This window comes from Carcharodon carcharias, chromosome 1, assembly GCF_017639515.1.
Source record: "Carcharodon carcharias isolate sCarCar2 chromosome 1, sCarCar2.pri, whole genome shotgun sequence".
Taxonomy (NCBI): domain Eukaryota; kingdom Metazoa; phylum Chordata; class Chondrichthyes; order Lamniformes; family Lamnidae; genus Carcharodon; species Carcharodon carcharias.
The window spans coordinates 91,032,602-91,059,239 of record NC_054467.1 but is presented as its reverse complement, the minus strand read 5'-3'; positions in this window follow the sequence as shown (position 1 = coordinate 91,059,239).

Genomic DNA, 26,638 nt, shown 5'->3' with positions numbered 1-26,638 from the left:
GTGTGTGGGAGCATCTGGTGGAGATACATGAGGCTATGCTTGGCTCGGTGGTGGAGGAGTCTACGTGAATCATCACCGATGCAATAAGCCTCATGGCTGAGCACCATGCATCCTCCATGGAGAGAGTGGCAACCCTCATGGAGAGGCTCCTCCAGGAGACCCATCAGGGCTTCCTGGTGATGCACTTGGACCAGCAAACCCTCACATCGGCATTGATCTCAGCTGGTCAGTGCCAGTGTGGGAGATGGTCTGGGCACCCAGTTTCGTAGCTCAGTGCCCATCCATCCGCGGTGAGTAGGGAGATCCGAAGCGACCTCACATCGGCGCAGCAATTGCCTGTCGTCTCTGCGGGCACCTCTCAGGGCGCTCTGGATGAGGGTGGCAGCTCCTCTGTCCCTCTGCCAGTGACGTTGCATCCGGTGAGGCTGTGATGACTTGGGAGATGCCAGCTGTGGAACTGGCAGCTCCCTCCCAGGCTCCACGGGCTAGAGGACGATTGCCAAGGTCATCGAGGCCAACAGGACAGCAGAGTGAGCAGGCTGTCTCAGATGCCACTCTGAGCGATGAGGCAGCACCAAGATGTAGCACCCAGAAATGTAAACATAAGGCACTTAGGCATACCACGGGTTTATCATTGATGCATTTGTGTTGGCCTGCAATGAGGTCTTTATGAGTTTTTAACATCTTTTTCATTTTGTTTCATTAAGTTTCTTTGGTTGCAAAAATAAATTCAGACATGTCACCATGGCTGACGTTGCCTCTTTTGTTCTGCAGATGAATGTTTTCCAATAATGTAATGTGTGCTATGTAGGACATTCAGCTTTATTAACAAGGACCTTAGTTACTAACCAGGCAGATATTGCACTTAGGTCTTGAATATAGAGCCTGCAGCCCAGGCTTGTCCTGGAGGTCCATATGTGGTATGTTAGCTGAAGGTTTGTTGGATTAATGCCTCCCTGGAGTATCCTGGGTCAGCATCTACCCCCTCAGCATTTCCATGTGCATGCTCATCCTCGGACTCACTGCTGGACTCATCATGTGCATCCGCAGCCACTGCGACTATGTCTTCATCGTCCATAGAGTCCCGCCTTTCCAGTGCAAGATTGTGGAGAGCGCAGCATGCTACCACTATCAGAAACACACAACTGTGGGGTAATGGAATGTGCTGCCTGAGCGGTCCAGGCATCGGATGTGCATCTTGAGAAGACCAATGGCTCTCTCCACCACAGCCCTTGTTGTGCCCTGGCTCGTATTATACAGCTGCTCAGCTTCTGTTCTTGGATGGTGGAGAGGCGTTATGAGCTACCTTCTGAGGGGATAGCCCTTGTCACCCAGCAGCCATCCAACCAGTCGGGCTGGAGCACTGGAGAGCTCCGGCACCTGGGTGTGTCTGAGGATGTAGGCATCGTGGGAGCTGCCTGGGTACCTTGCACAGACTTGTAGAATCAACATCCTGTGATCACACTATCTGCAGGTTCATGGAGTGGAAGCCCTTCCTGTTGACGAAGGCTCCGGTCTCATCCACTGGCGGCTTGATGGCTACATGTGTGCAACCTATTGCACCCTGGATGTGGCCGAAGCCAGCAATGGCCACGAAGCCTCTGGCCTGCTGTGTCTGACTTGCCTGGTCCCAATGGTAGATGATGAAGGTCAATGCACACCTGAACAGAGTGTCTGGAACCTGCTTGACCAAGTCTGGGGGCAGCTGATTGGGAGACACCGCAAAGATCACCCACCAACTCCTGGAAGGAGCCAGAGGCATAGAAGTTCAGGGCATCTGTGACCTTTAGAGCCACTGGCATGGGTTGTCCACCCACACTGTTCACAGAGATCTCAGGCCCAATCATTTGACGGATATAGTTGACTGTGTCCCTTGAGAGACGGAACCTCCTTCGTCACTGCACCTCAGATATACTGAGGTAGCTGCTTCGCCTCCTGTATACCCTGGCAGCAGGATAGTGGCATATTCTGCTGCCTCTTCTGCCTTGGACTACCTGCTGGCCATGTGCACCTTGTGCCTGCGCCTGACCTCCCAAAGGTAGCTCCCGTGGAGGCTGAATGTGCACTCCTGGCCTCCTCCCCCTTCTAGTCCTCCCTTCCTCCTCAGAGGAGGTGCCTCCAGTGGAGAGTTCAACTCCCATTCCCAGGCTAAGTGAAGGCTTCCTGAAACCTGCGGGCCCAAAAAAGATTCTTCACAGCAGAGTGCTGACTGGAAGGTTGTGAGTCCAGTCCAAGCAGCTGGTGTGCATTTTGAAGTATTGCAGATCACACAGGCAAGTATCGGTAACTTTGAAACATCAATATTTGACAGAGCACATTCACAACCCCACTGAACCCTCTTATCAAGCCCATGGATGAAGTTAATATTAAAGGTGGGCGTGCATCGGAGATCATAGCGCGCCCGCTCAACGAAATATCGCGATGGCGCGCAGTGACGTTGGGACGCTCGTCCGATATCACTGCGTGCCATTTTATGCTCAGGCGTGCAGGGCCCGCCCCCACACACCAACAGGAAAATCTGCCCATTGTGTTAATTGTCCTGTTCTTAGTTCTAGTAAACCACCAGTGTTTGTTCAGTTAATCGGTCTCTCTGCCTATATTGTTTCAAGATCCAACTAGTATGTGAATATCAAGGGCGCAGCTCACGTTTGCTGGACAAAACAAACTGGATAACCTAAAACATAAAATATCCCTTTTGTAAGTGGGACAAAATCCAAAGGAGAGACGAGGACATTTTCTTTTCCTACTTTGTGTTGTCGGGATCTGGTACACGGTACCTGAAAGGATGCTGGAAGCTGTTCCCCTATATCATTTGATGCCGGGGTTGGACAGACACTTGAGTATTGAGAAACCTACAGTGTTGCAGATAAAAAAACAGGGATGCAGGACAAAGAGTGACAGCTCTTTCAAAGAGCCAACTCCGATACAATGGGTCAAATGACTTCCTTTTGCACAGTACATTTCTGAGATTCTATCCATGCTGCTCTCGGCATGGGGCAGGCAGACTCCATCAGTCCTCTCATAATGATACTTGCTTGTCCAGTGCTAATCAGTTCCCCACTCAGTGAACTGTTCAAGTTCAAAGGAAGGACAATCAGACAGATTCTTTGGCGGCATACTTTCTGACCTGCCTGGTTTCCCGATATTAGCTGCACTCAGGTGATCCAGCACATGTGGGTCCAGAGCCTGGAAAGTCTCCCTAGTAAAAAATTCCACTCCACACATATGGAGCATCAACAAACCCATTTAATTTGGTCACCAAATGTACTCCAAGCACTTGCACCATATGAACCAATTGCAATTTCCTTTTTAATCAGCACCAGCTGTGAAATCTCTTTTGTGCTGGAATTTGAAATAAGAATAGATTTCAAGAACTAAAAAAGAATTTTATAGTGTGATTAATCACACCATTAAAAATTCAGATGTTAAAATTAGCTGCATTCAGCTATCAATATTGCATTAGGTGAGAATAAAATTACAATTTCAGTGTTACATAAGTTCCTTAGATTCGAAGTCAGATTTAGCAGTAGGGCATGGTTGATGCTTTAGTGTGTTGAATGAAAAAGTCCTTGATGAGAAAATGTAGTAGCTGCTGAAAAATGTTTCTGTTGAATTGTTTATTATTTGTCATATTAAGGTTTACTGTATTTCAGAATGCTAATTTTCACAGGTTACCTTTGTACCGAGTCTTTCATGCACTGCCAGATAGATGAACAAGTAACCTTAACATACTGAGGGCTGAAAATATGATGTATGGGAGATGGGTAAGATGATATTTTTCCTCTCTGTGGAATGATATCCCTCCAGATCATTTCTCCTTTCATTCTTTAAGAACTGCCAATTGCTACCTCACCTGTGAACATGACCAAGATTGAGAATTCACATGAGGAATCAGTAGGAAAATTCACGAGTGACTAACCTTGCAGTTTCTCAGTGCCTCTCTCTGATGTATTTTGCTTCTCTTTCTTCACTCATTTCCCTCTGCCCTAGATTTGTTTATCTTTTTGTTCTCCATCCTGCAATTTGTTTATTGTTTTCCTGTCCCTATTTCTCCTAGTAACTTTACTTTCTTTCAGATTTCACCATTAACACAGCTATTTCTGAGACAACGAGGCAACTTTGTTTTGCACTATGCAATAGTTTTGCTCAGTGACATTTTAGGAAAATAATAATTCATTTCTCTAGGTAACACGGGCCAAGTTCTATCCTCCATTACTGCAAAATGCAAGAGGAATTACCTAAACCTAACAATGACTATTACCTGAAACCGATTTTAATGTTCCCAGATCATAGAACGGCAAGCCATACTTGTAACCATGAGAGCTGTTAATGAACAACTTAAAAATAGCTAAAGGTTTTTCTTTCTGTAATTTATTAACTTTACAGTATCATAGTGAGCTGGATTCAGGCAATGGGTCATAAATTCTATACTCCGGAGATCATTTCCAATGTCACATTCTCACTGAGGAACACTGCCAATTCAAGAGAACAAATAGAAATTTTGGATTCTGTGCTGCACATGAGTTTTTTGACTATTAAAGCAAATGGCTAAAAAATCATACACAGCAAATGCCTAACTTGCAAACAAAGTTCTCTACCAGGCACACACAGTCAAAGAATAAACCCTCATATTTAACCCCACAAATCTGTATGGCATGTTAATAATGCACAAGTTTCTCACCATTTACTATTTTTAATCTATCATCAGGGAAGTGGGAAAGATTCCTTCTGATTATTTTTTTATCCCACAATCTTAGAAGTACCTTTAAAATGTAATATGTAGCAGGAGTAATTTACCCCTTTTATTATTAAACAAAAATAAAAAGATTCAACATCCTTCCTACAAAGTGTTTTACAATCTGATCAGTCATTTGGCTCCTGAAAAATTCCTAAATCTGCTATTTGCTTCAAAAAATTCATTAAAGTAATGGCCCATGTTTTACTTATTTTGCATATGGTATCATTCAATCCAACTGTAGTTTAGAAGAGAGGGTTCGCAGTGAGCGACTTGTTGGACCACTTCAGAGGAATGTTGATCTGGACACAACTTTAACACACTCAAAACCCATCCACTTGCACAGTCTTAAAATCAGGCCTTAAGAATCAACATATAGGCAAGACCCCTGGTAAAGATGGCGGTTATCCATCCCTAAGGAACTTCAATTAATCAGTTGGGTTTTTAAGACGAACTGACATATTCATGGTGACTTTTACTGTTTTATGTCTTGGGTAGATGAGTTCGTTGGCCAACCAAACTCTAACTGCATGCCTTCCTATGTTCTCATCAATTGCTGCTTACAATCAATAATGGGGAGAACCTGATGTAAGAATAAACAGTGCTGGTTTATTGAGACATAGGGCAGAGGACCGGATCATATGTGCTCACTCAGAAACCTCCAAACCTAGACTTACAATTCCTAGTTGCCCATGCTGTACAGTGATTTGTCAGTGCTGTCACATGATCTGTACCTTTGCATTCTCTTAAAGTGACGGGGTACCTCACTTTACCACATACCTCCCCCTTTACTTAAAAGTACAGCTAACAGGCTTAAAACGCATTAACTATTTACACAATAACTATATATAGGCCAAGTCTCTCAGGAGGCTTTCTTTGACAGGCTGAATGTTGTAGCCCAACAACCTCAGCTGGTGTTTCTGAGACCTCCTTTTCAGGGGCAGTTGCCCACTATGTTCCTCAGTGGATGATTTCACCACCTTCTGGGTGCAGTCATATCCACTTCTGCTGCCCCTCCCCTCCAAGCTGAAACAGATAAAGGGCAACAAGCACAAAGCAATACAGTGATGAGCTACATGGTGTGTGGGGAGAGAGAGGAAAAGGAACAAAAAAAATTCTTTTTGTTTTTCTTTCTGAGGACTGTCAATTATTTCTCTTTTTCTTCCTGTGTGTCCTTTTCTTAGTAGCACTGACCCGTATCTCTGTCTTCTCTTTAATTTCACTGTTGGCTGGACTAGACTCAGGCGCGAGCTGAATGTGAATGAGCTCAGTGGTTGGGTTTTCCGAAAGTTCTGAGAATTCAGGGCCTTCTAACTTTAAAACTTCAGGGCTTTTACACAGCTGCTGCTTCAGCTCTTCTGATTCTTTCCTATTCTCATTAATAGTTTGCTGGAGAATCATATATCGTTGCCTCTTCTCAGATAGGTTGTTCCTTAACTTAGCCAGAGACAAGTTTAACTCTTCCTTTTTTTCTTTATATCTTTCTCGTGGCACAAATTGGGAGCAGATTGAATTTTGTAGCACACAAAAGTCCTTTAATCGATTTTCCATTTTATTTTGAGGGATGCTGACTTTAGCTTGAACTCTGTCCCAGTGTAACACTTCTATGGGCTTCTCCGGTTGAGTATTTGAATACTCATTTTTTTCTTGCAGCAACACTTCTGGTTTTGCACTGGGAACTTAGCGGGCTCTCAAGATTTATCTCTCCCAGCCAGTTCCTTCTGAGGAGACTTGGTCCTCTGCCTGACATTACAAACAGGGGTCATTTTGCAGACTGTTCCTCAAACTGCACCTTGACTTGACGTACCCCTTTCACATTTATTTCTTCGCCCATGTATATCCTCAGCTTTGTGTCCAAAGATTCTAACTTCAAAGGATGGGTTCCTTTGCTCAGATATCTAAATGTATGCCCTCCAATGATGGATATTGATGCTCCTTTATCAACTACCATCTTAATGGGTTGTCCGTTAACTGTAAAGGCTACTTCGATTGGCTCAGTTCTACCAACTTTGAGATCATATAACGAATGGATGTCTGATTCTATTTCTTCTGGCTCTTCCATGAGACATATTGCACAATTTTTCCTTCTGCCTTAATAACGTTGTTTTAGCCTTTCTCTGCAATTCCGCCTTATTTAGCCATAGCGGTGACAGAAAAAGCACTCGACTTATTTGAGTTGTTGTTCGCTCACTGGAGGCCTGAATATATTTCTCTCATTCATTTTGTGGGTTTTCACTACAGTACTGTTGTTTCTCAATGGTCTGGAGCTAGACAGTGTTTCCGGCCTTTCCGTGGCATCCGAAGTTTTCGTGCCTTTTGTTGCCGGATTGACCCGCTCGATCAGATGGACGGTGCAATTTTGTGTCTCTTTAATTTTGGAATTTCTAACAGCACTGTCCATTGTGGTAGCTAATTCTAATGCCTCATTGAAGTCTTGACTAGGTTCGGCCAGCAAACGCCTTTGGATCTTATCATCTCCAATCCCTCATATCAGCTGGTCTCTCAACATCTCACTAATGAACAATTCAAATTTGCAATGCTCAGTTAATGCCTTTAAAACAGCCATATAGTCAGATGTTGTCTTCTCCGGAAGCCTGTTCCTTGAATTGAACTTGAAGCACTGCATTGGTCTCAGGTGGCTCTGTGCAATTTTTATTAGCTCGTCAAAAATCTTCGAGTCTGTGGCACTAAGCGATGTGTGGCTACGGATCAGCCTGTATGTTGTGTTCCCATGTGAGGACAAAAGAATCGCCCTCTTTTTCTCCTCCCCTGTGATGTTGTTAGTGGTAAAAACGAACGTTAGGCATTGGACATACTAAGACCAGTCATCTGCAATGGGATGGAATGGATCGACACGCCCAAACTATGGCATTGTGAATGACTGCAAAGTGACTGAACTTCCGACAGGCTTTCCAGGTAGTGACGGGTTTAGATGTTTGCCTTACTGCGGAGTTGCACTCTCTCTGGAGTCCCTTATAATTTTCTGTCCATAGTCATTTATCACATATTTACCTTTTTAAATGTATTTCTGCTTTAAGAGCAGTCACTATGTTTTTTTTTAACTCTGTCCCTGGAGCTGTCAGCTTTTCTCTGCTGGGTTTCGCAGTCTTTTCAAGTTTTGGCGGGATCTCCATGATCATGATTCTGCAGGTTTTTTTTTACAATTTTAAACAGCAGCATTGCTTCTTGCTCCGATTGCTGACTGTTGCCTATTTTACAAGGTAAATAGAGATGCACTTTCCAATGCTTTGCTCACCCGTCTTGAAATTTATTTTCTTTTGATCTTCATCCTCGACGCCACTTTTATATCTTGGGTAGATGAGCTCATTGGCCAACCAAACTCTAACTGCACACCTTCCTATGTTCTCATCAGTTGCTGCTTACAATCAATAACGGAGAGAGACTGATGTAAGAATAAACAGTGATAATTTATTGAGACATAGGGCAAGGGACAGGATCATACTTGCTCACTCAGAAACTTCCAAAATTGGACTTACAGTTCCTAGTTGCCCATGCTATACAGTGATTCATCAGTGCTGTCACATGATCAGTACACTTGTATTCTCTTAAAAGGATAGGATACCTCTCTTTACCACATACTGATAGCTTTTTTTATTTTTTTTAAACTGAATTTAATATGGCCTGAATTTTTCAGTCAGCGGGCAGGCTCGGCGTAGGCGGATGAGGGCAGTCCCGGAGCTGACCGCCACCCATGATCGGGTCTGCACACCACCATTTTATGCGGGTGGGCCAATTAAGGCCTGCCCAGCATAAGATGCGAGTGGTAGTGCTCAGCGCCAGCTGTGCGGGTGGGGGGAGGAAGGAGAGATGGGGCCAGCACTCTTTTATGCATACGCATGGAAGAGTGCTTCAACCTCCCTAAGGTATGGAGATGCCTCAGGGAGATTGAAGAGCTACTGAAATAAATGGAAAAAAAAATTATTAAATTTGTCCCCTCATGTAACAGTGTCACATGAGATGGGGCATGTTTTTATATTTCAGGAAACTTTTTTATTTGATTCATAAAAGCTATAGGAAACCTCATCCCACTCGTGGATGATGTTTCATAAAAAATATAAAGGCCGCTTGGCCTTTTTGCTTGCCCGCCAACTTAATGTTGGATGGGCAGTGTAAACAATGACACTAATTAATTTGTTAATGGCCTTAATAAGCCTTTCAGTTATCGGCGGGCGTACAGCCGACTCTGGCGCACACGTGCTGAATGAAACATCATGCATCATTTTACCTGCTGGCATGTTGGGCCCTCCCCAACACGCTGACTGAAAAATTAAGGCCATGAATTCATATTTTCTGGATCATTAGTCCAAGTCTCAGGATTTCTAATCCAGTAATATAACTGCTACAATATCGATATCGCTGCTGCTGCACAAAATCTTTCTTTATTACCATACTCTTGATATCTCATCTGATATCATCTGATATGATGCAATGCATTTTCAGTTCAAAGCAATTGGTGTTGTAGACTAGAGCTGCACCATTTACTCACCCAACTGTATTTGAATGGAGTGATATAATGAGCAGGCAGAGTGACATTAAATAATTGTGGCCACTTTAATAACAAAAAAATGTTACCTGTAACATTTTGAAACATAACCTGTTTCAAATGGTATGAATAGGTGATCCAGGCACTATATCTGTTTGTCAACGAAAATTTTTTCTCTGTTTCTAATTTTAATGTGACAACCCACTTGTGGATTGCTGTTTGCTATCTCCTGCATTGTTTATGAACCCACAGGGCATGATTTTCAACCTCTAATTGCAACAAAACTTTGCATAAATGTATGCCAAATCCTTTTATATGATTTATTCTATAAATCAATAAAAGCTAATTATTTCACAAGGGTGTAAACATAAGCAACCTCTTTCATAATTATGACCTCTAGCTAAATTCATCATTGACAACTTTTGCAAATTAGAAACATAATGAAAAATATCCAGTAGTCACTTTAGTCTGAGCTAGTGTATTCCGTTTTAGCAACTTGCTATAACGGCTGCTGGAAAACATAGAACTTGCTAGATGAAAGAAGATCAAGGTCTATCCAGGTCACCTTCTCCCATCTAGTAGTTGTAAGGTGCAATAATAATGATCATAGCAATCAATTTCTATCAATTCGTCTATAACAGACCCAGAAATGACATGAGAAAACCCCCAGTGATGGAAAGCTTTGAAAACCATAGGTCCAAGTTTACTTTTTTTCTTCCCAAGTTTGCTACACTTACCATATCATGTCTCAAATTATCCAAAAACTGTATCCCAAAATGTTATTTTCGGAAAGAAATTGGTTCAATTTGCATTTGAATGAATTACTGCTGACTGATTGCATTGCCTCCGGGGTGGGGGGGCTTTCTGACAGATTGATCACTTACTAAAAAAAATTGTTCTTGTAAATTAGTTTTGAATGTATCCACCAACCACAGCCTCCACCCCCACCTCAAATGCAGGCTATGTCCTCTATTTCTATTCTTCTGGACAAGGTGACATAGCTTGTCTTGGTCTACATTACTGAGACCCTTTAGAATCTGAGAAAGAGAACATGCTGATTTACATGAGTGCTCTTCATGATACAATCCCCCCATCCCCTCATTCAATGTGGTTGTATTCTTCAATATTGGTTCAATAGCTGCAATATCCTTCTTGTTCAGTGGTGTCCAAAACTGTATACATTCTTCTAAGTGTGATTACATCAATTTTTTATAAGTGATGGGATCATTTCACTATTTCAGCTAAATTTTGGTCATTTAATAAATCCCAACATCTGATTGCTTTACTCAGCGCCGGGAATATTGTTGTGAAAGTTTCACTTTATTGTCAGTAAGGGTCTCCAGATCTCTTCCATTTTTCTGTGCACATTATTTTCACCTCCATTTAAATAATAGTCCCTCCCTGGAATTTTATTGTGCCCATGTGAAGCACTTTGTATTTCTTTACATCGAATTTAATATGTCACCTGTCTGCCCAATTCCCAAGCACTTTCAACTCTTCCTCTAGCTTATCCCATTCAGCTTTGGAGTCTACCATCTGCGTAAGTCTTATAGCATCTGTAAATGTAGCCACTATACTTGTCACTCCAAACCCCAAATTGTTTGTAAAGATATTAAAAATGTTCCAAAATAGATCCTTGTGATACTTCACTTGCAATATTCTCTCAGGCTGACAATTCTTATACCACTATCTTCTGGGTTCTATCAATCAACCAATTACATATCCACTTTAAAATATTTCCACTGATTCCTATTTTCTTATGAGCACATGAAAATACTTTAATTGTAGTGGGGGTCGGGTTGAGGTGGGGGCAGTGGTGTTCTATGTTTTCTATTACTAGTGAGAGGATCCCAGATAATAGTCAGTAAATAGAAAGTCTATCTAGTTAATTACCTGTTAATTGCTTTTTAGGGCACATGTATTTCCTTTTATATTGGTGAGTTGTGCATCATTATTCATTTTCACCTTTTTCCCATTATCACCCTTTTCGTCGATTATGCATCATACCTCCGTCCCTTGCTCTTAGTTTAACATAACTGTCTGATATCATTTCATAGACAGTCTTGCTTTTATATCTATAAAAAGCAAGGGAGTATCACAGGGGAGCAGCAATAATATAAATAGGTCATCCTAAAAAATGACTCACTTTCTAGTGTTCAGGAATTGTATTATTCTTTCTTGCTTCCACTGTTATTTTCAGCAAATTGTGCTCTTTGAAGGGGAAGAAGTTAAAGGTGTTAACAAAACCAGAACTATGCAAAACTAATCAATGTCCCAAGGCAATAGGAAGCCAAGGGCATGTATAGTGTTCAAGTAAAGCAAGCTTTGGGGCAAAATTGGACCAGGACACAGACATTCAAATGCAATCTGCTTTTATCCAGTTTAATATACTGAACATTTTATATCTCCATGTACTTCCAGTCTATATTATCTGTCATAAATCTATTATAGCTTCTCCCACCCATGTTTAGAATGGAAACTGCCTATGTAAATTGTAATTGTAATAAGAACCCCCTGCCAGTGGTAGTGATACGTAAAAATTGAAATTATGCTCAGTGGTGAAGGGATGTCGAAAATCTATTAGGCAAATAATGGCTGCAATTCCTGTGTGTTTATTTGGGGGGTATTGCATAATGTTATATTTCAATACCATTGTTATTGATTTGTCATGTAACACTATAGAACAGGGTCACTTACAACTGCAATATCATTAGAAACTTGAGATCATTCACCTATTTAATACTTGTTCACAATGTGCCTCTTTTTCTGTTTTTGATACTCATTAATGGTGAACATGAATGTGTCCCTGTTTCAGAAAGTCATATTTCACAAAGAAACATCAGCATGGAATTTAAATAATTAAATGATGCAAGTGTCAAATAGATCCAGAAATGTTTATAAAGATTAAAAAATATCATTTAAATAATCTCTTATTGGATATTTAGTTTCACTGGGCACAATTTTCCACTTATGTGACTAAGTGCAGTGGTAGACGATTTCAGCAGCACCCCTTCGGCTGGCCGGAATGGTGGGAACTCGAGCCCAACTCCGCGCTTGGAAGCTCATTAATTACACACAGGTAAGTATTGGTCTGAACCACCTGGCGGGTTGGGAGCTGATTCATCCGCCCACTGTGGAATCGAAGATCCGGGCGCCATATTTAAACGCCAGTCCAACACATACTCTCACTCTCTCCAGCCCGCCTGTCATCTGGACAGGTGCAGAGATGCCTGGCAGTCAGAAGAAGAAGGCCGAGAGTCCCATGAAGAAGGCAATGTCCCTTTTCACCCACCAGGCCCTACAGGCCTTGATCAGAGGGGTGCAGGCGCACAGGCAAGTCCTGCATCCCAGTGTTGGCTGCAGGAAGTGCACCAGCCTCACCTCTCCGGCCTGGAAGGCTGTGGCAGAGCAGTTCAGCGCAGCTGGCAACTGTGCCCAAAATGCCATCCGGTGCAGGAAGATGATCAATAACCTCATCCGCTCTGCTAGGGTAAGTCATCCTTCAACACCCTCCAATATCAAACTCTCATAGTGGCATCATGCACCCAAATGGCTACTCTCTTCAGGGGCCTCATAAAACCATTACTGGGGGACACATATCAACACTTATTCTCTCAAGGAGACTTTCACATCTCCATCATCCCATCTGTCATATTGTTCACACTCCATCCTCTGGACTTGCTGGGGAGGGCTTACCACACACAGGGAACATGCATCACACCCAACCTCTGCTTCATCCCTTCTCAACACATGCCTCTATTTCTTCTTCATATGGGTCAAGCTGGCACACAGCAGCCATGAGAGATCGCAGACCAGGGGAGGGACAGCGGCATTATCGCCCTCACTGAGTTTGAGGAGGCTGCAGTCGAGCTGACTAGGGAGGACAGGGATTGCTCCTGTGGGGAAGGGGAGATCGGCTTCTCCCAGCAACCCAGTACAGGTCACAGCTCCATCACTTCACCAAATCCTGACATTCACAGTGAGTCACATGCTGTCTAATTTAGGTCATGCTCATTAGCTGAAAACCTACTTTCTATTCTCTCGGCACCAGCAAACCGAGGCCCCCAAGCTATTCAATCACCAGTGTGACCCCCCAGACCACATCCAAAGAGGAAGCTCCAGCAGAACCATCACGGTGCACACTTGCACCCTCCACCAGCTCAGAGACACACATGCTGGTCGGGCACAGATGTAGATCAGGCCCAGGCTCACTTTCTGGAGAACACCTCACAGACACGTCCCCACAGCAGCCGGGGGCAGGGACAGCCCAGGTCTCCAGCACTCAGAGGGCTGCTGGAGACCAGCCACCCATTCAGTCCAAGTCAGAGGATGAGCCTCTAGAAGCAGTCGCCAACTCAATGCTGTACAGGCGGCGGAACATCAGGCAGAGATTTGACTGTCACTCAGTAGACTAGAACGAATGATGGAGGTGGGTTTATAAACATTAGGTGCTGCTGCCCTGGAGCCCGTATAGCCACATGGGTGCAGTCGATTACAGTCTGCAGTCTAGGGAAGCCTGAGATGAAGGCGAAGCTGGTGAATCTCACAGCCTGGCTATCTTCATTCAGAGCAAATCTGACATAATGATGGGTCTTCCTGTAAAAGACATCTGTGACCTCCTTTATGCATCGATGTGCTGTGGACTGAAAGATGCTACACAGGTCCCCTGTTGATCCTTGGAAAGAACCAGAGGCCAAGAAAATTGGCTCTGTGGTCACCTTCAAAGCCACAGGTGGGGGATACCCTCCAACTCCACATGGCATCAGGTCTTCATGAAGAATGTGGCATATGTGATGTACCAGATCTCGGGACAAGTGCAGATGTGCACGGCATTGCCTCTCACTCATTTGTAAATAGGAGACTCTTCTACCTGATAAACCCTAGGTCTGGCAAGTCATCCCTGTTGTCTGGGTCTCTCCTCCTGACCTTCCTGTTCATGCCTTCGCTCCGCTTGACCATGTCCCTCCTGCTGGAGCTGTGTGCACAGTCACCTCTCCCTCCTTCGCCTCCTCCATTACATTAGGACCCTGACAAAGGCAGCATTTAGCCCTGGATCTATATGTGCTTTTGCCTTCTCTCTGAAAGGAAACATTGAAGACATTAACGATTCAAGGGGCAAGAAAGTGAAGCTCAGAGGATGAAACATTTGGAAAATGTGAGTGTCCATATTTTTCCTGAGCTCCTTGCATGGTGGCTGATGCTGCCTTGTCCCTGAGACATTAGCACACACGTTGTCGTGACCAAGATGGCATCCCAGATATGTAACATCTTGAGCCTTGCGTGGATGCTGAAATTAATTGAGTTGAGTGACCCAACCTAGCTCTGTGCTCCAATCTCTGATGTGGCATATTAATGACCAATCAGTTTGTTATTCATTTACGGGATGTGGGTGTCACTACAGTCCATGTGGTGTAGGTACACTCACGGTGCTGTTAGGAACAGAGTTCCAGGATTTTGACCCAGCGACAGTGAAGGAACGGTGATATATTTCCAAGTCAGGATGGTGACTGGCTTGGAAGGGAGATTCCAGGTGTGGTGTTGCCATCTGTCTGCTGTGAGTGGATGCCCTTTGGCCCAATAGAAGTGTCAAATCTGGTCAACTTCATTGATGGACTGCCATATATGATACAACTGTGCCTCCTTCACTATTGCCTGTATTCCCAAATTCTACATTCCCATGTGTTACTCTTGAGATGCAGCAACTGTGATGTGAAGCCACTGAGTTCTGAATAGCATGTTAACAGTGCTAATTAGCTATTGGCTTTCAGTGGCTTTCATCGCAAGGAGATCTTCCTCCTTTCTTTCTGAACCTCAAAGTTTCCTGTTCACTCTTGTGGCACTAAGTTAGAGGGGGCCCCAGAAAGTCCCCCTCATGTTTGCCCTTCCCCCTCACTGCCTGTCCACAGTCTTCCCTCCCCGTTGCCCCCCTCGTGTTTGCCCTTCTCCCTCACTGCCTTTCCACAGCCTTCCGTCCTCATTGCCCACCTTGTGTTCATCAACCCCGCCCTCACCTCACAGCTCACGACCGCTTGAAGTGCTGGTTTCTGAAAGTGGAGGCCTGCATGTGTACCACAGCACAGTGGTGTTCTTCAGGACAATGTAGGCAAAGAGCAGGAGCAGACCAACACTACAGCCCCAGCAGTGTGGTGATCATCGCAACAAGACTAGGACAGCCCTATGGCAGGTCGGCTATGTATGTTCCACTCACCTTGAAACTAGGAGCGAGCTGAGGTCCGACTTGTGCACACCCCAAACTTCAAACTTCAAATGGGTTTGAGGCCAATGTAATTTCCTGCTAGCATGAGGCAAGATTGAAAGGCCTGACAAGATTCCGGTGAGCAGCTGTTTTAATGAGTATTCATGACATGTTAATAAATGCAAAGAGCATTCATGCCACTAGTTGGTGGGATAACCGACCCACCATAAACCTACCATCTGGAGAATTGCAAACTATTTTTACGCCGATGGATTTCCCACTTCTTGCCTGCCGCTGGATTCTCTGCTCCTGCTAGCCTCAAAACCTACCACGGGCAGGATGGGTAAATTCCACGCACTATTCCTATTTTTAGTTGATGTTTTTGATTAGATATGTTATTGACAAAGTGTATGATACTGAACAATGAACTTCTAATTTTTTTAATTGCTGATTTACTTATAATTTTCAAACAATTTACATAGTGACATAGGGTTAATTTTTTTCAGTTGACAATACAAAAATGGAAAATGAATTAAAATTAACAATTTGCTATGCATGCTGATCAGCAATGGATAATTTCATCAGACACGCATAGCATCAAATCGGAAAAATAATGATACAAGGGTTAAAGCTGTGGGAGGTGGTATTCTTTTGATGCTGATTGGATATACGTTGGTAGAGCACCCACATTATTTGCCTGATGACTGGAGAGAGGGCCGATCAATTTTGTGCTGGTAGAAATGTAATGAGTTTACCAACATTGTTAAGACTCCTCTTCACTTCTCTTTTAGTTTCTACACAGCTCAGCATAGTGCTTTGGTGTTGGAGCCCTCCTGCCTTTTCACCATCCTTTGGCATCTTATCAATATTGCCATTGAAAATAAAAGTTGTGCAGCATAAAGCAAATCACTATCATTCAAGACACTCTTTCTGGGCTATATCTGGGAAATTAACCAGAAATGTCCAAGTCATTGCTTGAGGGCTCCAGTGGTCTGCCTGAATGAGGGTTCCTGTTGACCCATAAATCCCACTGCAGTGCAGTTGAGTTGCTTAGCATGGGTCACTGAGAGTGCTTGTCCCCAAGTAATCTACCTCTCACTTTTGCAGAGTTAAAGAGTGAGGGATAGAGGGTGACCACAATATAAATGACCATTGTCAGGAAAGTGGACTTGCAACAGAGCGTGCCCCAAAGTTTTCTGATGCAGCGCTAGAGATCTTGGTTAGAGAGTGGACAGGAGGAGATAGGTCCTCTTCCCTCAAGGGGTCAGCTGCCCCTTCAGTCAGACATTATAAAAGCAGTGGGTGCAAGTAGTTGCAGCAGCCAATGCAAGCAGTCTAAATCTGAGGACTTGTGCTGCAAAATGCTCAATGACCTCACACAGCCAGTGTGTCAAAGTCAGTGACTGCATCAACACATGCCATATCTTCGTAAATGAACCACTAGCCTCAGCCATTTCTCAAGTTACTGTACTTCGTACACTCACCTACCAACAACAATCTCTATCAGTCACTACTCATTTGTAACATTCAAAGCCTCTGCCTACACCCTCCGGCATGGGATGCACTAGAAATGTACAGGTGAGATGCAGACTCTCTGGAGCCAAATTTTGCAGCTGAAGAGTTTTATCCAGATTTGAAAGCACATTGTACCGTAATGCAATTTAAATGAAGTACTGAATTCGAGATGATGTAGTGTCAGGGTTCAAACAGTTCACTTTGAATGAAGACTGGGAGCAGATTTCCTACCCACCATGCCACCTATGGACATGATGCATGACACCAGACAATAAATGTAAAATGGAGAGGCTAAGAAAGTTTAAAAATGATTAAATGAATTGCAATGTTAAAATGCAAGAAATTGCAGATGGAAATATTTGTTTAATTTTGACACCTTTCCAAGTTCATGAAGGCAAAATGCATCAATGTTTCAGAATTAAACCTTTTCTCGTTTTTCCACCTTTTGAAAACACCAAGCACTGCTAGGTAGAGCATATCACATATTAAATCCTTCTATCATGTTATTAAAAAAATATGCTTTACCCCAAAACTCAGAAATAGTTTTGACTACACCAGTGTGCATATCCCCCTTTGCATCTTTGCTATTCAATACCTTTTTCATTTAAAGAGTAATCTAGTGCCTATTAAAAGCAATCATTAAGCTAGGTTTTTTTTACTATGAACATACTCCTATTTGGAATTAAACTAAGCTAGCTCAGAATCCTGGCACTTAAATTCTTTTTTTCATCTCTTTCTACAAAGCAGAGAAGTATATGTGTTTTCATGGGTTTGATCCTGAGGCTGCAATTACCACTTCGGAAGTCTTTTTTTAATGATTTGCAAAAGGTAAAACATTATTCAGAAGGACCTTCAGCAATATAATTGCTAGAAAAATCTGCAAAAGAGACATCAAGTCCAAGCACATCTAATAACAGTTGTATTTTTAAATGACATGAATGCAAGACATTAGATGAAGTTCTATTCTAGTTAGCAATTAGAGGCCAAGCACTTTTTATATGACAGTCTGAGCACTTCTGAATTTCTTTAATGTTTGTCAGTGTAGCCATCAATTTTTAATGGGAATACTTAACACAAGTCAATTTAAAAAAAAATGTGGAAAAATGTAAATCCAGATAAAATTGCTGCTCTGGATCAATTTTTTTATGTAGTATAGATCAGACGAGAAGTGTTCAAGGTGTCCACTCTACCTACCCAATGACAACAGTGGGAGGCCTGATTGATTTTAATAGTCAATCTTCATTTAACTATAATAGGCGAGCAGTCAGCAATAATCACACAGTTTATAGGCAACCTGCCACTTTGAAAAGCTGGAAATGTGGTGAGCTTACTCGTGTTAAAGGCAGACTAAAGCTCTTAAAGAGCAGGTGCACTTTTCTAAGGGTTTCTTTTTTATTTGTGTATGGGGTGTGGTTGTTGTTGACAAGGCCCGCATTTATTTCCCATCCCAAATTGCACTTGGTAAGAAGGTGGTGAACCAGCTGCCTTTTTGAATTGAATGCTGCAGTCCGTGTGGTGTAGGCACAAGAAGGCGGCTCTTCAGCACCTTCTCAACAGCTATTTGGGGTGGACAATAAATGCCGGCCTTGCCAGCGATACACACATCCCAAGAATGTAAATAAGAAAACTAGGAAAAAATGTAGCTCTCCTTAAAAGCTGTGGTCTGCCTTTAAGGGGAGCAGTCTCATCACATTTCCAGATTTCCCAACTGGTAAGTTGACTAGAATCAATGGCCAACATATCAGTGAGGTAAAAGCAAAAAACTGCCGATGCTGGAAATTGAAAACAAAAACAAAATACCTGGAAAAACTCAGCAGGTCTGGCAGCATCAGCGGAGAGAAGCACAGTTAACGTTTCGAGTCCGCATGACTCTTCAGCAGAACTAAGGAAAAATAGAAAAGTGGTGAAATATAAGCTGGTTTAAAGGAGGGTGCGGGGGATTGTTGGGACGAGAGAGCTGGATAGAGGGCCAGTGATAAGTGGAGATAACCAAAAGATATCACAGACAAAAGGACAAAGAGGTGTTGAAGGTGGTGATAAGTGGGAAAAGAAAAATCTATATAAATTATTGGAAAAAACAAAAAGGAGGGGGAAAATCAGAATGGGGGTGGGGATGGAGGAGAGAGTTCATGATCTAAAATTATTGAACTCAATATTCAGTCTGAAAGGAGTTAGATCATGAACTCTTTCCTCCATCCCTACCCCATTCTGATTTTCCCCCCTCCTTTTTGTTTTTTCCAATAATTTATATAGATTTTTCTTTTCCCACCTATTTCCATTATTTTTAAATGTATTTCCATTCATTGTTTTATCTCTACTTTTTAGCCCTTTTCGATTCCTTTCCCCCACCCCACCCCCACTAGGGCTATCTGTACCTTGTTTGTTCTGCTTTCTACCCTTAATTAGCACATTCCTTTAGATAATATCACCACCTTCAACACCTCTTTGTCCTTTCGTCTGTGACATCTTTTGGTTATCTCCACCTATCATTGGTCCTCTATCCAGCTCTCCTGTCCCAACCACCACCCCCCCCCCACCCTTAAACCAGCTTATATTTCACCCCTTTTCTATTTTTCCTTAGTTCTGTTGAAGAGTCATGCGGACTCAAAACGTTAACTGTGCTCCCTTCCACAGATGCTGCCAGACCTGCTGAGTTTTTCCAGGTATTTTTGTTTTTGTTTGTGATATTAGTGAGGTAATTCTCCGTGGAGATTTTCTTGGAGCAAGCGAAGGGTAGGAAGGAGACCCTCTTTCTTTCAGCTGGTTGACAGATTCTCCAGGTTATCAACACACTGCTGATAATCATGAAGTACGTAGTCACCTCGATGTAGCTTGTCCCACCTTGCAGAAATCTGTGGCTCTAGTAATAGTATCTCTCGATGATGTTCATACCAGGGCAATTCAGGATCAGGACTCCATCTGTTCTGCAGCCTTGGACAGGCTAGAGGACTGAGTGGATAGGATCTTCAATCGAATCATAGATATCCCATGGCCAGTTCTTCTGGAGAACCACGTACCACCGTCCCTCAGTTAATGAATCAGTATTCCTCCATATTGAACACCACTTGGAGGAAGCACTGAGGGTGGCAAGGGCACAGAATGTACTCTGGGTGGGAGACTTCAATGTCCATCATCAAAAGTGGCTTGGTAGCACCAGTACTGACCGAGCTGGCAGAATCTTAAAGGACATAGCTGTTACACTGGGTCTGTGGCAGGTGGTGAGGCAACCAACAAGAGGGAAAAACATACATGACCTCATCCTCACCAACCTGCCTGCCGCAAATATATCTGCCCATGATAGTATCGGTGGGAGTGACCACCATACAGTCCTTGTGGAGATGAAATCCCGCCTTCATATTAGGGATACCCTCCACCCTGTTGTGTGGCACTACCACCTTGCTAAATGGGATAGATTTCAAACAGATCTAGCAACTCAAGACTCAGTATCCATGAGGCTCAGTGGATCAACAGCAGCAGCAGAATTGTACTCGAACACAACCTACAACCTCATAGCCCGATATATCCCCAACTCTACCATTACCACCAAACCAGGGGATCAACCCTGGTTCAATGAAGAGTGCAGGAGGGCATGCCAGGAGCAGCATGAGGCATACCTAAAAATGAGACGTCAACCTGTTGAAGCTAAAGCACAGGACTACTTATGTGCCAAACAGCATAAACAGCATATGATATTCAGAGCTAAGCGATCCCACAACCAACGGATCAGATCTAAGTTCTACTGTTCTGCCACATCGACGAATGGCAGTGGACAAGTGAACAACTCACTGGAAGAGGAGGCTGCACAAATAACCCCATACTTAACAATGGGGGAGCTCAGCACATCAGTGCAAAAGTTAAGGCTGAAGCATTCGCAATAATCTGCCAGATGTGTCGAGTAGATGATACATCTTGGCCTCCTCTGGAGGTCCACTGCATCACAGATACCAGTCTTCAGCCAATTCAATTCACCCCACGTTATATCAAGAAATGGCTGAAGGCACTGGATATTGCAAAGGCTATAGGCCCTGACAATATTCCGGCAATAGTACTGAAGCCTTGTGCTCCAGAACTTGCTGTGCCCCTAGCCAAGCTGTTCCACTACAGCTAGAACACTGGCATCTGCACAGCTTTGTGGAAAATTGCCCAAGTATGTCCTATACACAAAAAGCAGGATAAATACAACCCGGCCAATTACCGCCCCATCAGTCTACTCTTGATCATCAGTAAAGTAATGGAGGGAGTCAACAACAGTGCTATCAAGTGGCACTTACTTAACAATAACCTGCTCACTGAAATTCAGCTTGAGTTCCGCCAAGGCCACTCAGCTCTTGACCTCATTACAGCCTTGATTCAAACATGGACAAAAGGGCTGAACTCCAGAGAAGAGGTGAGAGTGACTGCCTTTGACAACAAAGCAGCATTTGACCGAGTGTGGCATCAACGAATCCTAGCAAAACTGGAGTCAATGGGAATCGGGGGAAAACACTCCACTGGTTAGAGTCATACCCAGTACAAAGGAAGATGGTTGTGTTGTAGGAGGTCAGTCATCTCAACTCCAGGACATCACTGTAGGAGTTCCTCAGGGTAGTATCCTCGGCCCAGCCATCTTCAGCTGCTTCATTAATAACCTTCATTCCATCATCAGGTCAGAAGTGGGGATGTTCGCTGATGATTGCACAATGTTCAGCACCATTCACGACTCCTCAGATACTGAAGCATGTCCAAATGCAGCAAGACCTGGACAATATCCAGGCTTGGGCTGACAAGAGGCAAGTGATATTCAAGCCACACAAATGCCAGGCAATGACCATCACCAACAAGAGAGAGTCTAACCTTCACCCCTTGATGTTCAATGGCATTATCATCACTGAATCCCCCACTGTCAACATCCTGGGGGTTACCATTGATCAGAATCTGAACTGAACTAGCCATATAAATACTGTGGCTACAAGAGCAGGTCAGAGGCTAGGAGTCCTGTTCAGAGTAACTCATCTCCTGACTCCCCAAAGCCTGTCCACCATCCACAAGGCACAAGTCAGGATTGTGATGGAATACTCTCCACTTGCCTGGATGAATGCAACTCCCACAACACTCAAGAAGCTTGACACCATCCAGGACAAAGCAGCCCGCTTGATTGGCACCACATCCACAAACATTCATTCCCTCCATCACTGATGTACAGTAGCAGCAGTGTTCACCATCTACAAGATGCACTGCAGGAATTCACCAAGGCTCCTTTGACAGCATCTTCCAAACCTATGACCGCTACCATCTAGAAGGACAAGGGCAGTAGATATATGGGAACACCACCACTTGGAAGTTCCCCTCCAAGTAAGTTATCATCCTGACTTGAAAATATATCATCGTTCCTTCACTGTCGCTGGGTCAAAATCCTGGAACTCCCTCCCAAACAGCACTGTGGGTGTACCTACACCGCATGGACTGCAGCAATTCAAGAAGGCAGCTCACCACCACTCTCTCAAGGGCACCTAGGAATGAGCAATAAATGCAGGCCCAAATTCCTGTGAATGAATTTAAAAAAATGATCAGTGGCTGGCTGCAAAGAAATTATGGACAGTTATGCAATTAGAATGGAACAATTGTCCTCACTCAGGAAGACAATTCATCCTCTCCAGCTCCTCAACCAATGCCTGTCCCTGTGCCAGAATCTAAGCTGGAACATTTACCCTAAACAAAAACAGAATTACCTGGAAAAACTCAGCAGGTCTGGCAGCATCGGCGGAGAAGAAAAGAGTTGACGTTTCGAGTCCTCATGACCCTTCGACAGAACTTGAGTTCGAGTCCAGGAAAGAGCTGAAATATAAGCTGGTTTAAGGTGTGTGTGTGGGGGGCGGAGAGATAGAGAGACAGAGAGGTGGAGGGGGTTGGTGTGGTTGTAGCGACAAACAAGCAGTGATAGAAGCAGAATATCAATAGAACACATAGGTGTTAAAGATAAAGTTGGTGATATTATCTAAACGAATGTGCTAATTAAGAATGGATGGTAGGGCACTCAAGGTATAGCTCTAGTGGGTTTTTTTTTATTTTATATAATGGAAATAGGTGGGAAAAGGAAAATCTTTATAATTTATTGGGAAAAAAAAAGAGAAGGGGGAAACAGAAAGGGGGTGGCCCCCTTTCTGTTTCCCCCTTCTCTTTTTTTTTCCCAATAAATTATAAAGATTTTCCTTTTCCCACCTATTTCCATTATATAAAATAAAAAAAAAACCCACTAGAGCTATACCTTGAGTGCCCTACCATCCATTCTTAATTAGCACATTCGTTTAGATAATATCACCAACTTTATCTTTAACACCTATGTGTTCTATTGATATTCTGCTTCTATCACTGCTTGTTTGTCGCTACAACCACACCAACCCCCTCCACCTCTCTGTCTCTCTATCTCTCCGCCCCCCACACACACACCTTAAACCAGCTTATATTTCAGCTCTTTCCTGGACTCGAACTCAAGTTCTGTCGAAGGGTCATGAGGACTCGAAACGTCAACTCTTTTCTTCTCCGCCGATGCTGCCAGACCTGCTGAGTTTTTCCAGGTAATTCTGTTTTTGTTTTGGATTTCCAGCATCCGCAGTTTTTTTGTTTTTATCTCGACATTTACCCTAAAACTTGCTGAGTTTCTGCAATTTGCAACTGACCCTCTCAGGTTTAAGGTGCTAAAGTTCGCTGACTACAAGGACCTCAAGAGCCCTCATCTGAGTTGCAGCATACTTCCAAATCCCATGGTCAGGCCACTAGGGCAAGCCCCTTGTTAGAACATTAGAGCAAGTAAGATATTACTAAGTTAGACACTATGGGCTCAGACCTGGTTAATAGTATGCAGAGGTTTGTGTGTGCCAGTAAAATGATAAGTATTTTTGAAACATATGTATGCCGAGTATTCCTGTGGTGTCTGGTAACACTGAGATGCCAAGTGACATGAATATTGATATTGGTAGATGTCATTGTTTTGGATGGTGGAAGGATTGGTTTCAAACATTTCCCCGCTAGCAGGTTTGTACACAGGATGGGGTGGGTTGGGGGGGTGGTGATTGTAAAATTTCTCAGATGGCCTTCCCACCAGGGCTGCCACGCACCCCTACCTTTCCACAACTTTATGCTTGGATGGTGGGGACCTAGGCAGCCTACCCACCCTTGCCCCAATTGAGGCTCTTAAATGGCCAATTATTGACCACTTAAGGCCATTTCCCACAAAGCCTCAATTTCCAGGCTGACGGGAGGAGTTCAGAAGCAGGGGGAAAGCCTGAAAATTAACCATGCTTAGGCCTCAGGTAGGAAGGGGGCATGGGAGCACTTCCATCAGCAGCCTCTGTTTCATATCAGGTGCCCACCCTCCACCCCCAGAAGGTCTGGCCACTGCAGGTCCTCCCTCCATGGCCTCTCCACCAACACCCCACTGCTCCTCTGCCCACCACCCCTCCCCTCCCTGAGACCCCCAAAACGTACCTAGAATTCCGGGACTTAGGCTCTGGTGATTGCTTGTAGTCCCACTGCCATCCACTGCATCTTGTAGCTCCCAAGAGAGGGGCAGAAGCCCTGCCTGCAGCCAGTTAGTGATTGTTGGAACATGAAATGGCTGGAGGGCAGACAGTAATGGCGGGATGGGGCTGTGTTCTCCACCGAATCTTCAGATGGAGGGAAGGGAAATGCTGCCATCCTAGAAATCCTGGCCCATATGTTGATCATGATTGTTAATGCTGCGGAAGAGCTGAATGATTCTTTAATGAGCTGCAGGGCTCTTTAGCGAGCTGCTGCTGTAGAGTCTGGCTACAGGCTGATGCTAGAGTTCTCCTGTTTCTTTGTCATCCTCAATATCATCAGTGTCATCTTTTTCATCTTGCTGCAAGTCCTTGGTCAGTGCTGGCACCGTGCTTTGTCTGCATTCCAGTGCAAAATTATATGGCAGACAACAGAACCACAGGCACTAGCTATTCTTTCTAAGTTGTGTTTAAGGAAGCTATCAGTCCTGTGCAGATATCCAGGTCATTTCTTGAAAGCTCCAATGGCTTGCTCAATGGGAGCTCAAGTTTACTTGTGCACTTGACTGAAGTGCAGTTTTGTCACTGAGCATGGGTTGCCAAGAAGGTACATGAGCCAAGTGTGTAAAGTCTAGTCCTTGACCTCAAGGACCCTGCTGTGCAGGGGTAAAGAATGCAGTGTGAATGATATAAATGTCAGCTGCCAGGAAAGTGAGCATATACATCTGCAGAATGTGTTGTTGATGATTGCATTCTACATGCTCATCCATACAGTGGAAGCCTTAGCATTCATGAAAGCAGTGGACAATGCAAGTGCATTAGCGGCATTGTTCTTAGGGGAAGCCAGCAATGTGTGTCAAGCACAGAGTTCTACTCTGCTATATTTATAACATTTTATTTCACACTATTCTAGTTTTACTTCAAACAATAAGTTGTAAGTTTCAGTGTTGCATCATTCTCTCTCTTTCTTCAGGTATCATGCCATGAGAGGGCATTGGCAACCATGGACTGGATCCACAGCTGTGCTTGTCAAGGTACTGCTGTGGTTTGCCATTGCCTTCTGCATACTGGAAGGATTTACAGGGTGATAATCAACTTGTTTGGCCACATTATGAGACACATTCCACAGCCATCAAGTCCAAGAGTCAGATTTGAATCTGAAGGTTCTGGCTCAGAGGCAGGAATACTACCCACTGCACCACAAGCCCTCCACTTGTATGATTACACTGGGATTTGACCTAAGCACTTGAGGATAGATAACCTAACTTAAAACTGCAATAACATGTCTGCAACTTAACTGGACTTAGAATTCCAATTTGTCTGCAAAAGATGTGAGATCAAAAATGAACCCCGGATAATCATTTTATAACTTCAGTTATTAAGCTTTTCTAATTGTTTTGCACAGATTTATTGGCAAGTCCACACAGAGACATTGTACATAAAATTAGGATAATTAAAAGTATTATGTTATTCAGAGACAAACTAATGTTGGGGAGAGACCTGGAAATTTGACTTTTGTTGAAAATGTACCCCTTTGTCCAAGGCTGGTATCAGGAGGTCCAAACCATTTTCAGGTTTGTACTTCATTTGAATGTAATTGGCAGGATCCAGGTGCCAAATTACTTCCTTGGTGCGAAGTTTGCAAATTGCATCTCTCCACCTCCACCAATTTTCAACTACTAGCTATTTCTTTCTCACACAGCCAACAGTTAAAAAACTCCCTCATTAAAGCGTCCCATTAAAGATAGCTGTAATAACAAAAAATGGAAAAGAAACACTCTATGCAGCAGGACAGACAGTAGTCGCTATGGAATTTATCTTAAAGTATTTAAGCACAACATTTCCCATTGAAAAGGTGAGCTGAAGTGAAATAGGAGGAGCCTCATTTGGAGCTTAAACACTGCTATAGATCTTTTGGATCAGAAAACCTGTTTCTGTGCTGTAAATACTATGTGATTCTAAGTATTTCCTTGTTTAAAGTGTAAACCCAGCTTATTTGAAGACAAGGTGTGACATTCATTCCTCTCAACTTTCATTGCAGCAGTCTGAGGCTCCATATGGTGCATGATTGATTGTGACTTTCTTGTGATTCAGTTTTCTGAAGAAACTTACACAACACTTCTGGCATTCTGGGTCTTCCAAATGTCTCTGCTGCTATCTTGCAAATTGAGTCGTCCTGTTGTTGTTCCCTT